The sequence below is a fragment of the Arachis hypogaea genome, chromosome 10 (assembly GCF_003086295.3).
Source record: "Arachis hypogaea cultivar Tifrunner chromosome 10, arahy.Tifrunner.gnm2.J5K5, whole genome shotgun sequence".
NCBI lineage: Eukaryota > Viridiplantae > Streptophyta > Magnoliopsida > Fabales > Fabaceae > Arachis > Arachis hypogaea.
This window is the reverse complement of record NC_092045.1, coordinates 78,447,538-78,459,852: the sequence shown is the minus strand read 5'-3', so window position 1 is coordinate 78,459,852 and position 12,315 is coordinate 78,447,538. Positions and strand designations below refer to the sequence as shown.

The following is a 12,315-nucleotide window of genomic DNA, read 5'->3' as shown; positions in this document are numbered from 1 at the left end:
TAGAATATGGTTGGATTCACAACCTAAAGATAGCCTGGACTCATGGGATAAGCTGGTCGCGGCCTTCTTGGCTAAGTTCTTTCCTCCTCAAAAGTTGAGCAAGCTTAGAGTGGATGTTCAGACCTTCAAACAAAAAGATGGTGAATTCCTCTATGAAGCTTGGGAAAGATACAAGCAGATGACCAAAAGGTGTCCTTCTGACATGCTTTCTGAATGGACCATTTTGGATATATTCTATTATGGCCTATCTGAATTCTCTAAGATGTTACTGGACCATTCTGCATGTGGATCCATTCACCTAAAGAAAACGCCTGCAGAACCTCAAGAACTCATTGACATGGTTGCAAATAACCAATTCATCTATACTTCTGAGAGGAATTCCGTGAGTAATGGGATGCCTCAAAGGAAGGGAGTTCTTGAAATTGATGCTCTGAATGCCATATTGGCTCAAAACAAAATGTTGACTCAACAAGTCAACATGATTTCTCAAAGTCTGAATGGATGGCAAAATGCATCCAACAGTACTAAAGAGGCATCTTCTGAAGAAAAAGCTTATGATCCTGAGAACCCTGCAATAGCAGAGGTAAATTACATAGGTGAACCTTATGGAAACACCTATAATTCATCATGGAGAAATGATCCAAATTTCTTATGGAAGGATCAACAAAAGCCTCAACAAGGCTTTAATAATGGTGGAAGAAATAGGCTCAGCAACTACAAGCCTTATCCATCATCTTCTCAGCAACAGACAGAGAATTCTGAGCAGAGCACTTCTAATTTAGCAAACTTAGTCTCTGATCTGTCTAAGGCCACTTTAAGTTTCATGAGTGAAACAAGGTCCTCCATTAGAAATTTGGAGGCACAAGTGGGCCAGCTGAGTAAGAAAGTCAGTGAAACTCCTCCTAGTACTCTCCCAAGTAATACTGAAGAGAATACAAAAAGAGAGTGCAAGGCCATTGATATAATCAAAATGGCCGAACCTAGAGAGGAAGGGGAGGACATGAATCTCAATGAGAAAGACCTCATGGGACGTCTCCCAGGCAAGAAGGAGTTCCTTATTGAGGACCTGAAGGAATCTGAGGCTCATATAGAGACCATAGAGATCCCATTAAATCTCCTTCTGCCATTTATGAGCTCTAAAGACTATTCTTCCTCTGAAGAGGATAAAGATGTAACTGGAGAGCAAGTTGCTCAATATCTAGGAGTCATCATGAAGCTGAATGCCAAGTTGTTTGGTAATGAGACTTGGGAAGGTGAACCTCTCTTGCTCATTAGTGAACTAGATACATGGGTTCAACAAACCTTACCTCAAAAGAGACAAGATCCTGGTAAATTCTTAATACCTTGTACTATAGGCACCATGACCTTTGAAAATGCTCTGTGTGACCTGGGGTCAGGCATAAATCTTATGCCACTCTCTGTAATGGAGAAGATGGGGATCATTGAGGTATAACCTGCCATATTCTCACTATAGATGGCAGACAAGTCAATAAGACAAGCTTATGGATTAGTAGAGGACGTGTTAGTAAAGGTTGAAGGCCTTTACATCCCTGCTAATTTCATAATCTTAGAAACTAGGAAGGAGGAGGATGAATGCATCATCCTTGGAAGACATTTCCTATCCACAACAGGAGCTGTGATAGATGTTAACAGAGGAGAATTAGTCCTTCAATTGAATGGGAACTACCTTGTGTTTAAAACCCAAGGGTGTTCCTCTGCAACCATGGAGAGGAAGCATGAAAAGCTTCTCTCAGTACAGAGTCAAACAAAGCCCCCACAATCAAACTCTAAGTTTGATGTTGGGAGGCCACAGCCAAACTCTAAGTTTGATGTTAGGAGGCCATAGCCAAACTCTAAGTTTGGTGTTGAATCCCCACATCTAAACTCTAAGTTTGGTGTTGGGAGTCTACAACATTGACCTAATCACCTGTGAGGCTCCATGAGAGCCCACTGTCAAGCTAGTGACATTAAAGAAGCGCTTATTGGGAGGCAATCCAATTTTTATTTATCTAATTTTATTTTTATTTTATTTTTCCTTTATGTTTTATTAGGTTCATGATCATGTGGAGTCACAAAATAAATACTAAAATTAAAAATAGAATCAAAAACAGCAGAAGAAACAGCACACCCTGGAGGAAGGGCTTACTGGCGTTTAAACACCAGTAAGAAGCATCTGGCTGGCGTTCAACGCCAGAACAGAGCATGGATCTGGTGTTGAATGTCAGAAATAAGCAACATCCTGGCGTTTAAATGCCAGGAATACACCCTGAGGAAAGCTGGCACTGAACGCCAGAAACAAGCATGAAACTGGCGTTCAACGCCAGAAACACGCTGCAAATGGGCGTTGAACGCCCAAAACAAGCATGGAACTGGCATTCAACGCCAGAAACAAGCATCAATCTGGCGTTGAATGCCAGGATTGCATGCAGAGGGCATTTTACACGCCTTATTGGTGCAGGGATGCTAATCCTTGACACCTTAGGATCTGTGGACCCCACAGGATCATCTCAGGATCTGTGGACCCCACAGGATCCCCACCTACCTCAACTCACCCTCTCTCTCTTTTTCCACACAATCCAATAAACACTCTTCCCCAAAACCCTTCACCAATCACCTCAATCTCTCTTCTCCATCACCTCTTCACCACTCACATCCATCCACTCTTCCCCACAAACTCCACCTACCTTCAAATTCAAATTCCTTTCCCACCCAAACCCACCCAATATGGCCGAACCTTAACCCCTCTCCCTCCACTATATAAACCCTCTATTCTTCTTCCTTTTCACACAACACAACCCTCTCTTCTCCTCCTTGGCCGAAACACTACCCTCTCTCCCTCTCCTCCATATCTTCCTCTTCTTCATCTATTATTTCTTCTCTTGCTCGAGGGTGAGCAATATTCTAAGTTTGGTATGGTAAAAGCATAGCTTTTTGTTTTTTCATAACCATTGATGGCACCTAAGGCTGGAGAAACCTCTAGAAAAGGGAAAGGAAAGATAAAAGTTTCCACCTCCGAGTCATGGGAGATGGAGAGATTCATCTCCAAAGCCCATCAAGACCACTTCTATGATGTTGTGGCCAAGAAAAAGGTGATCCCTGAGGTCCCTTTCAAGCTAAAAAAAAAATGAGTATCCGAAGATCCGACATGAGATCCAAAGAAGAGGTTGGGAAGTTCTGACCAACCCCATTCAACAAGTCGGAATCTTAAATGGTTCAAGAGTTCTATGCCAATGCATGGATCACTAGGAACCATGATCAAAGTGTGAACCCGAATCCAAAGAATTATCTTACAATGGTTCGGGGGAAATACTTAGATTTTAGTTCGGAAAATATGAGGTTAGCATTCAACTTGCCCATGATGCAAGGAGATGCACGCCCCTACACTAGAAGGGTCAACTTTGATCAAAGGTTGGACCAAGTCCTTATCGACATATGTGTGGAAGGAGATCAATGGAAAAGTGACTCCAAAGGCAAGCCGGTTCAATTAAGAAGATTGGACCTCAAGCCTGTGGCTAGAGGATGGTTGGAGTTCATCCAACGCTTCATCATCCCCACTAGCAACCGATATGAAGTTACTGTGGATCGGGCTATCATGATTCATAGCATCATGAATGGAGAGGAAGTAGAAGTTCATGAAGTCATCTCCCTTGAATTCTACAAAATAGTCGAAAAGTCCTCCACCATGGCAAGGCTAGCTTTTCCTCATCTTATTTGCCATCTATGTTACTCAGCTGGAGTTATCATAGAAGGAGACATCCCCATTGAGGAGGATAAGCCCATCACTAAGAAGAGGATAGAGCAAACAAGAGAGCCCACTCATGGATCCCAAAAGACGCATGAGGAAGCTCATTACCAAGAAATCCCCGAAATGCTTCAAGGGATGCACTTTTCTCCCAACAATTTTTGGGAACAACTCAACACTTCTCTAGAAGGCTTGAGTTACAATATGGATCAATTAAGAGTGGAACATCAAGAGCACTCTATCATTCTCCATGAAATTAGAGAAGATCAAAGAGTAATGAGGGAGGAGCAACAAAGGCAAGGAAGAGACATAGAAGAGCTCAACGACATCATTGGTTCTTCAAGAAGAAAGCGCCACCATCATTGAGGTGGACTCATTCCTTGTTCTTATTTCTCTGTTTTTCGATTTTTATGCTTAATGTTTATTTATGTTTGTGTCTTTCCTACATGATCATTAGTATTTAGTAACTATGTCTTAAGGCTATGAATAATTCCATAAATCCTTCATCTCTCTTAAATGAAAAATATTTTAATATAAAAAGAACAAGAAGTACATGAGTTTCAAATTTATCCTTGAATTTAGTTTAATTATATTGATGTGGTGACAATACTTTTTATTTTCTGAATGAATGCTTGAACAGTGCATATTTTTTATCTTGCTGTTTATGAATATTAAAATTGTTGGCTCTTGAAAGAATGATGAACAAAGAGAAATGTTACCGATAATCTGAAAAATCATAAATTTGATTCTTGAAGCAAGAAAAAGCAGTGAATAGCAAAAGCTTGCAAAAAAAGTGGCAAAAAAAATAGAAAGAAAAAGAAAAAGCAAGCAGAAAAAGCCGATAGCCTTTAAAACCAAAAGGCAAGGGTTAAAAAAGGATCCAAGGCTTTGAGCATCAATGGATAGGAGGGTCCAAGGAAATAAATCCAGGCCTAAGCGGCTAAATCAAGCTGTCCCTAACCATGTGCTTGTGGCATGCAGGTCCAAGTGAAAAGCTTGAGACTGAGTGGTTAAAGTCGTGATCCAAAGAAAAAAGAGTGTGCTTAAGAGCTCTGGACACCTCTAACTGGGGACTTTAGCAAAGCTGAGTCACAATCTGAAAAGGTTCACCCAGTCATATGTCTGTGGCATTTATGTATCCGGTGGTAATACTGGAAAACAAAGTTCTTAGGGCTACGGCCAAGACTCATAAAAGTAACTGTGTTTAAGAATCAACATACTTAACTAGGAGAATCAATAACACTATCTAAAATTCTGAATTCCTAGAGATGCCAATCATTCTAAACTTCAAAGGAAAAAGTGAGATGTCAAAACTATTCAGAAGCAAAAAGCTACAAGTCCCGCTCATCTAATTAGAACTAATATTCATTCATAATTTGGGATTTACAGTATATTCTCTTCTTTTTATCCTATTTGATTTTCAGTTGCTTGGGGACAAGCAACAATTTATGTTTGGTGTTGTGATGAGCGGATAATTTATACGCTTTTTGGCATTATTTTTAGATAGTTTTTTAGTAGGATATAGTTACTTTTAGGGATGTTTTCATTAGTTTTTATGCTAAATTCACATTTCTAGACTTTACTATGAGTTTGTGTATTTTTCTGTAATTTCAAGTATTTTCTGGCTGAAGTTGAGCAACCTGAGCAAAACTCTGATAAGAAGGCTGACAAAGGACTGCTGATGCTATTGGATTCTGACCTCCCTGCACTCGAAATGGATTTTCTGGAACTACAGAACTCTCAATGGCACGATCTCAATGGTGTTGGAAAGTAGACATCCAGAGCTTTCCAGAAATATATAATAGTCCATCTTTATTCGAGATTAGACGACACAAACTGGCGCTCAACGTCAGTTCCATGTTGCATTCTGGAGTCAAACGCCAGAAACACGTCCCGAACCAGAGTTGAACACCAAAAACACGTTACAACTTGGCGTTCAACTCCAAGAGAAGCCTTTGCACGTGTAAAGCTCAAGCTCAGCCCAAGCACACACCAAGTGGGCCCCGGAAGTGAATTTCTGCATCAATTACTTACTTCTGTAAACCCTAGTAGCTAGTCTCGTATAAATAGGACATTTTACTATTGTATTAGACATATTTGGATTAATTTTGGATTACTTGATGATCTTTTGATCACGTTCATGGGGGCTGGCCATTCGGCCATGCTTGGACCATCACTTATGTATATTCAACGGTGGAGTTTCTACACACCATAAATTAAGGGTGTGGAGCTCTGCTGTACCTCGAGTTTTAATGCAATTACTACTATTTTCTATTCAATTCAGTTTATTCCTTTTCTAAGATATTCGTTGCACTTCACCATGACGAATGTGATGATCCGTAACACTTATCATCATTCTCACCTATGAACGCGTGACTGACAACCACTTCCGTTCTACCTTAGACCGAACGCATATCTCTTAGATTCCTTAATCAGAATCTTCGTGGTATAAGTTGGAATTGATGGCGGCATTCATGAGAATCCGGAAAGTCTAAACCTTGTCTGTAGTATTTCGAGTAGGATTCAGGGATTGAATAACTGTGACGAGCTTCAAACTCGCGATTGTTGGGCGTGATGACAAACGCAAAAGAATCAATGGATTCTATTCCGACATGATCGAGAACCGACAGATGATTAGCTGTGCTATGACAGAGCATTTGGACCATTTTCACTGAGAGGATGGGATGTAGCCATTGACAACGGTGATGCCCTACATACAGCTTGCTATGGAAAGGAGTAAGAAGGAAAGGATGAAGGCAGTAGGAAAGCAGAGATTCAGAAGGAGCACAGCATCTTCACACGCCTATCTGAAATTCCCATCAATGATCTACATAAGTATTTTTATCTTTATGTTCTGTTTATTTATTATTATTATTCGAAAATTTCATAATCATTTATTATCCGCCTAACTGAGATTTATAAGATGACCATAGCTTGCTTCATACCAACAATCTCCGTGGGATCGACCCTTACTCACGTAAGGTTTATTACTTGGACGACCCAGTGCACTTGCTGGTTAGTTGTGCGAGGTTGTGAAGAAAGTGCTGAGTTATAAACGTGCATACCAAGTTGAATGCCATTATTAGAGATCACAATTTCGTGCACGAATAACCAACTCAGCATGCCGGATAAATGTTCTCAATATCGATGAAATACAAGATGGTTCCATTCTTGGAAGTTGAAGAAAGGTGTCAGAAGAGAGAAGTATGAATTTAAATAACCTTCAATGAAACACAGTAAAGAAGACCAAATGAATGGGGATGGAAAAAGAGTAGTGACTTGAACCTGTCGAACATGAAGATGGATGATTTTGGTTTTTGAAAAAAATGGTTAATTAGTAATCCGAATAATCTAAATGAATAATGCACCAATATTGGCATAAAAGGTTAGGTTAATTGAACATAGTGCCTTCAAACTGAATATATAAAATAAAAAGTATAAGAGTAAATGATATAAAATTCTCATTAATTACATGTATTGTATAATTTTTAGTATAATTAGTTAGTCACTACGAAACCAGAAATAAAATAGAACAAAACCATTTAAAACACTATAAACAAAAGAACTATTTAATAAGTTTGATTATATATTATATTTTTTCATTTTTTATTATCTAACATATTTTATTTTATAATTAATTTAATATGAAAATTTGTAAACAAAAAATAATGAGAAAACTATATAAAGATGAAGATAAATAAATTTGATAGAAAATATAAATATATTATGTCATTGTTTGAATATGAAAGAAAGTATTAACAAATGAGAAAATGGACAATGATCTAGAATTCTAATATAAGAATAAGATGGTAAGTTATAAGTTATATTGTGATATAAGATGTGATGTAAATATAAAAATAGCACAATGTTTTGGAATTTGGAAATGTAAAAAATTACTTATCATTATAAATGAGTGAACTGTATATATAATAAAAATTGTATCAATGACTTTATTTAAAAGTTACGTGAACATTCTAATATTGAATATGTAACCAATGTTAGCTTTAAACATTCACATGCTTATATTACAAAAGAGCCAGAAAACTATAATTGAAGTGCATTAGTTGAATAGATGTTCAACTCCATGGTAATATTGACTAATTGATTTATAGGGAAATAAATTGATGCATCAAAATCTGCTTCTCCAAGTGCATGTAATCATGTTTGTTGCTAGTTCAAAAGATTTTGCAATAACTTCCTACCTAAAAAGAGGAAAAGAGAAAACAAAAAGTTAGAACTACTAATGATATACACAGCTAAAGAAAAAACAAAACACAAACTTCATCAAGAAACCATATTTGCAAATTAAGAACACTAATTATAAATAAGAAAAGTCAATATAGAGGTGGTTACAGAACATATCTTTAAAGAAAAAGAAAAAGGTAGGAGAATGAAGTTGAAACAAACAAGCATGGAGTTGAATTTGGCAGCATAAAACACTTATGAGTTACATAAGAGCATGTTGTCACTATAGAAGCATTAAAATTGCAATAGAAGTGAAAAGGTTAAAAGAGATCAAATCAGATCAAATAGAGAAAATAGCAAATAGACAAATATATTATAAAAGAGCCAAAAAAACTATAATTGAAGTGCATTTGTTAAATAGGTGTTCAACTCTCGGGTAATATTATGTAACTCATTTGTAGGAAAATAAATTGATGTATCAAAATTTGCTTCTCACCCAAGTGCATGTATAAATGTTTGCTGCTAGCTGGATTGAAATCATCTTGAAACACTAGCATCTCCAGGGATAAGGATGATGGCTCAATAGATTCTGCAGTAACTTCCTAAAAAGAGGAAAAAAAAAAGGTTAGAACTACCAATTATATAGAAGGCTAAAGAAAAAAAAAACACAAACTTCATCAAGAACTCATATTTGCAAAGTAAGAACACTGATTATAAGCAACTAAAGTAAATATAGAGGTAGTTACAGAACATATCTTTATAGAAAAAGAAAAGGGTGGGGGCATGAACTTGAAACAAAGAAGCATGAAGTTGAATTTGGCAGCATAAAACGCTTATGAGTTCAATAAGAGCAAGTTCTCATTATAGAAGCATTAAAATTGCAAATTAGATAGGGAAGGAAACATTCAGCTTATCAAGAGGAGTATAAAAGAAGTGATTGCACTGAATGAAAGTGAAAATATTAGAAAATCAATAAAAAGTATATAAGATGGTTGGATGGAATGGAAAATTAAAGAGGTAACACTTCAGGGATTTCTAATTTTTTAAAATAGTTATAAAAAAAAACATATGTTGATATGGGAACATTTGAACATAGAAAGCTTAAAATAGTAATATGCTACATTGTTCTTGCGATTCTTTGCTTGGTATAGAGCTTTGTCCTGAAAGACGATAATAATAACGAATTAGATAATGCATCCTAAAACAAAGCAAGACAACATCAAAAGCGGATGTAATCGTTATCTGAAAAAATAATAACAAAATAGAAATAAAGATCAGGTTTGCTTTGCTCACATCATCGACCATGGAATTCCACCTGACACCACCAGCTTCCCGAACCTAATCGGATTAAAAGGAGACATTAGTCGATCATAATGGTAAATAGAACTTAAAATATTAATTATGATTCAAAGAATAAAAACGATAACAGGAACTAAAGAAGAGATCTCACCAATCTATTCTTGAGCACCGGTGCTGTGCTGTCTGATTTTCTAGTCTCGGTGCATGTCCTCTATGTGGCCGCTGCTCAATTCTTTACACCAATCTACTTTTTTTCAGTACTTTCTCCTCCGGACACCACCACCACCATCACAACTTAGTCACAGATGAAACCCATAGTCGCAGCCGCCTCGTCAATAACAGTAACCATACCATGGCAGCAGCAGCGGACACCACAGTAAGAAAGAACTCGTGCAATTGAGGAGTCCAGATGATGAGCGACACCTTCATCAACCAGGAGGAGGGATCATCGTTGGACATCAGAGCTTGAATAGAGGAAAGAATTAGAAAAATGAAATCATCTTTTGGAGTGGAGGCATTAAATTAGTTTTTAATTCAAAATTTAAAAATAGAAAGGAAGAGAAAAGGAATTTGAATAGTTACAAAAGAATTTATGGTACTGATAAGGCCATTAGGGGTAAAGAAAAGAATTGGGGAATGAAGGAGGTTGCATAGAGAATATGAAAGAATAGAAAGGAGGAGAATTAAATTATGAAATAAATAATGAAAAAAGAGATAAAAATATATGTGAAAGAGTGAAGAGATACCACAATATGAAAACCATATGAAAGAGAGAAGAGGTATAACACCCTACTACACAGAGTTTTACGCTTAAGTCGTAGAATAGAGGTAATGTGGTGTTACGAACCTCTAATAAGAAAATATTTACATATAATATTGGAAAGAGATAATATACTAGGAGCCTTGAAAAACGGAAAAAGCAAAATCGCAAAATAAAAAGCGCAACGCTCAGGAAATAAAATTACTTGCGTGCTAAGAAACCTAAAAGTTATGGATAGGAATAAGCATAAGAGTCACAAGAGTGCCAATAATACAGTGAAACTAGCTCCTGACTCAGCCTGCAAAGCCAAGACTGGATGGAGAATATTTACATATATATACATAAGTATCCCAAACACCCAAAATACAAAATAAAACCCTACCTCTCCCTCAACCTCTATGAGGAACAAAATAAACAAGTTTCTTGGAGAGCAAGCTAAGTACATAGGTACATATATATACAATCAGGAAACCCAAAATAACCAAGGGACTACTCCGCTTCAAAGATCTAGACGCCTAGTGAGGAGCCTCTCGACTTGCATCTGAAAACAACAACACAGTATGGGATGAGAACCAGAGGTTCTTAGCATGGTAAAGGTGTCACGCTGATGAGCGGATAATTTATACGCTTTTTGGCATTGTTTTTAGATAGTTTTTAGTAGGATCTAGCTACTTTTTAGTATATTTTTATTAGTTTTTAAGAAAAATTCACATTTCTAGACCTTACTATGAGTTTTTGTGTTTTTCTGTGATTTCAGGTATTTTCTGGCTGAAATTGAGGGACCTGAGCAAAAATCTGATTTAGAGGCTGAAAAAGGACTGCTGATGCTGTTGGATTCTGACATCCCTGCACTCGAAATAGATTTTTTGGAGCTATAGAAGTCCAAATGGCGCGCTCTCAATTGCGTTGGAAAGTAGACATCCAGGGCTTTCCAGCAATATATAATAGTTTATACTTTGCTCGCGTTTTGACGATGCAAATTGGCGTTCAAACGCCAACTCCCTGCCCTATTCTAGTGTTAAACGCCAGAAACAGGTTACAAGCTGGAGTTAAACGCCAAAAACAGGCTACAAACTGGCGTTTAACTCCAAGAGAAGTCTCTACACGTGAAAGCTTCAATGCTCAGCCCAAGCATACAACAAGTAGGCCCGAAAGTGGATTTCTGCATCATTTACTTATTTCCGTAAACCCTAGTAACTAGTCTAGTATAAGTAGGACTTTTTACTATTGTATTTTCATGCTGGGATCTGTGGATGTTTAGTCCTTAGACATTGGGGGCTGGCTATTCGGCCATTCCTGGACCATCATCACTTATGTATTTTCAACGGTGGAGTTTCTACACACTATAGATTAAGATGTAGAGCTCTGCTGTTCCTCGAGTATTAATGCAATTACTACTATTTTCTATTCAATTCATGCTTATTCCTATTCTAAGATATCCATTCGCACACAAGAACATGATGAATGTGATGATTATGTGAAGCTCATAATCATTCTCAACGTATGAACGCGTGCCTGACAAACACTTCCGTTCTACATGAAAACAAGCTTGAATGCATATCTCTTAGCCTTCTGGTTCACGATCAGAGTCTTTGTGGTATAAGCTAGAATCAATTGGCAGCATTCTTGAGATCCGGAAAGTCTAAACCTTATCTGTGGTATTTCGAGTAGGATCCAGGATGGGATGACTGTGACGAGTTTCAAACTCGCAAGTGTGGGCGTAGTGACAGACGCAAAAGGATCAATGGATTTTATTCCAACATGAGTGAGAACCAACAGATGATTAGCCATGTGGTGACAGTGCATTTGGACCATTTTCACTGAGAGGATGGACGATAGCCATTGACAACGGTAATCCCCCAACAAACAGCTTGCCATAGAAAGGAGTATGAAGGATTGGATGAAGGCAGTAGGAAAGCAGAGATTCAGAAGGAACAACGCATCTCCATACGCTTATCTAAAATTCCCACCAATGAATTACATAAGTATCTCTATCTTTATTTTTTGTTTATTTATCTTTTAATTATCAAAACTCCATAACCATTTGAATCCGCCTGACTGAGATTTACAAGATGACCATAGCTTGCTTCAAGCCGACAATCTCCGTAGTATCGACCTTTACTCACGTAAGGTTTATTACTTGGACGACCCAGTGCACTTGCTGGTTAGTTGTGCAAAGTTGTGAAAAAGAGTTGAGATTACAATTGTGCGTACCAAGTTGTTGGCGCCATTGAGATCACAATTTCGTGCACCAAGTTTTTGGCGCCGTTGCTGGGGATTGTTCGAGTTTGGACAACTGACGGTTCATCTTGTTGTTTAGATTAGGTAA

General features: G+C 37.6%; 1 long non-coding RNA gene and 1 other non-coding gene across 2 annotated transcripts; both read right to left on the bottom strand.

Moving 5' to 3' along the window:
• Nucleotides 1-100: 100 nt before the first annotated feature.
• Nucleotides 101-208, bottom strand: LOC112719506 (small nucleolar RNA R71). Its single transcript, XR_003161806.1, has one exon. It is a non-coding gene; the product is annotated as a small nucleolar RNA R71 (small nucleolar RNA).
• Nucleotides 209-7,618: 7,410 nt separating this feature from the next.
• On the bottom strand, nt 7,619-9,895 carry LOC112715745 (uncharacterized). The gene is made up of 5 exons (XR_003159953.3): nt 9,378-9,895; nt 9,221-9,265; nt 9,049-9,087; nt 8,424-8,529; nt 7,619-7,944 (listed from the first exon to the last, which is right to left on the bottom strand). It is a non-coding gene; the product is annotated as an uncharacterized lncRNA (long non-coding RNA).
• Between the last annotated feature and the right edge of the window lie 2,420 nt (nt 9,896-12,315).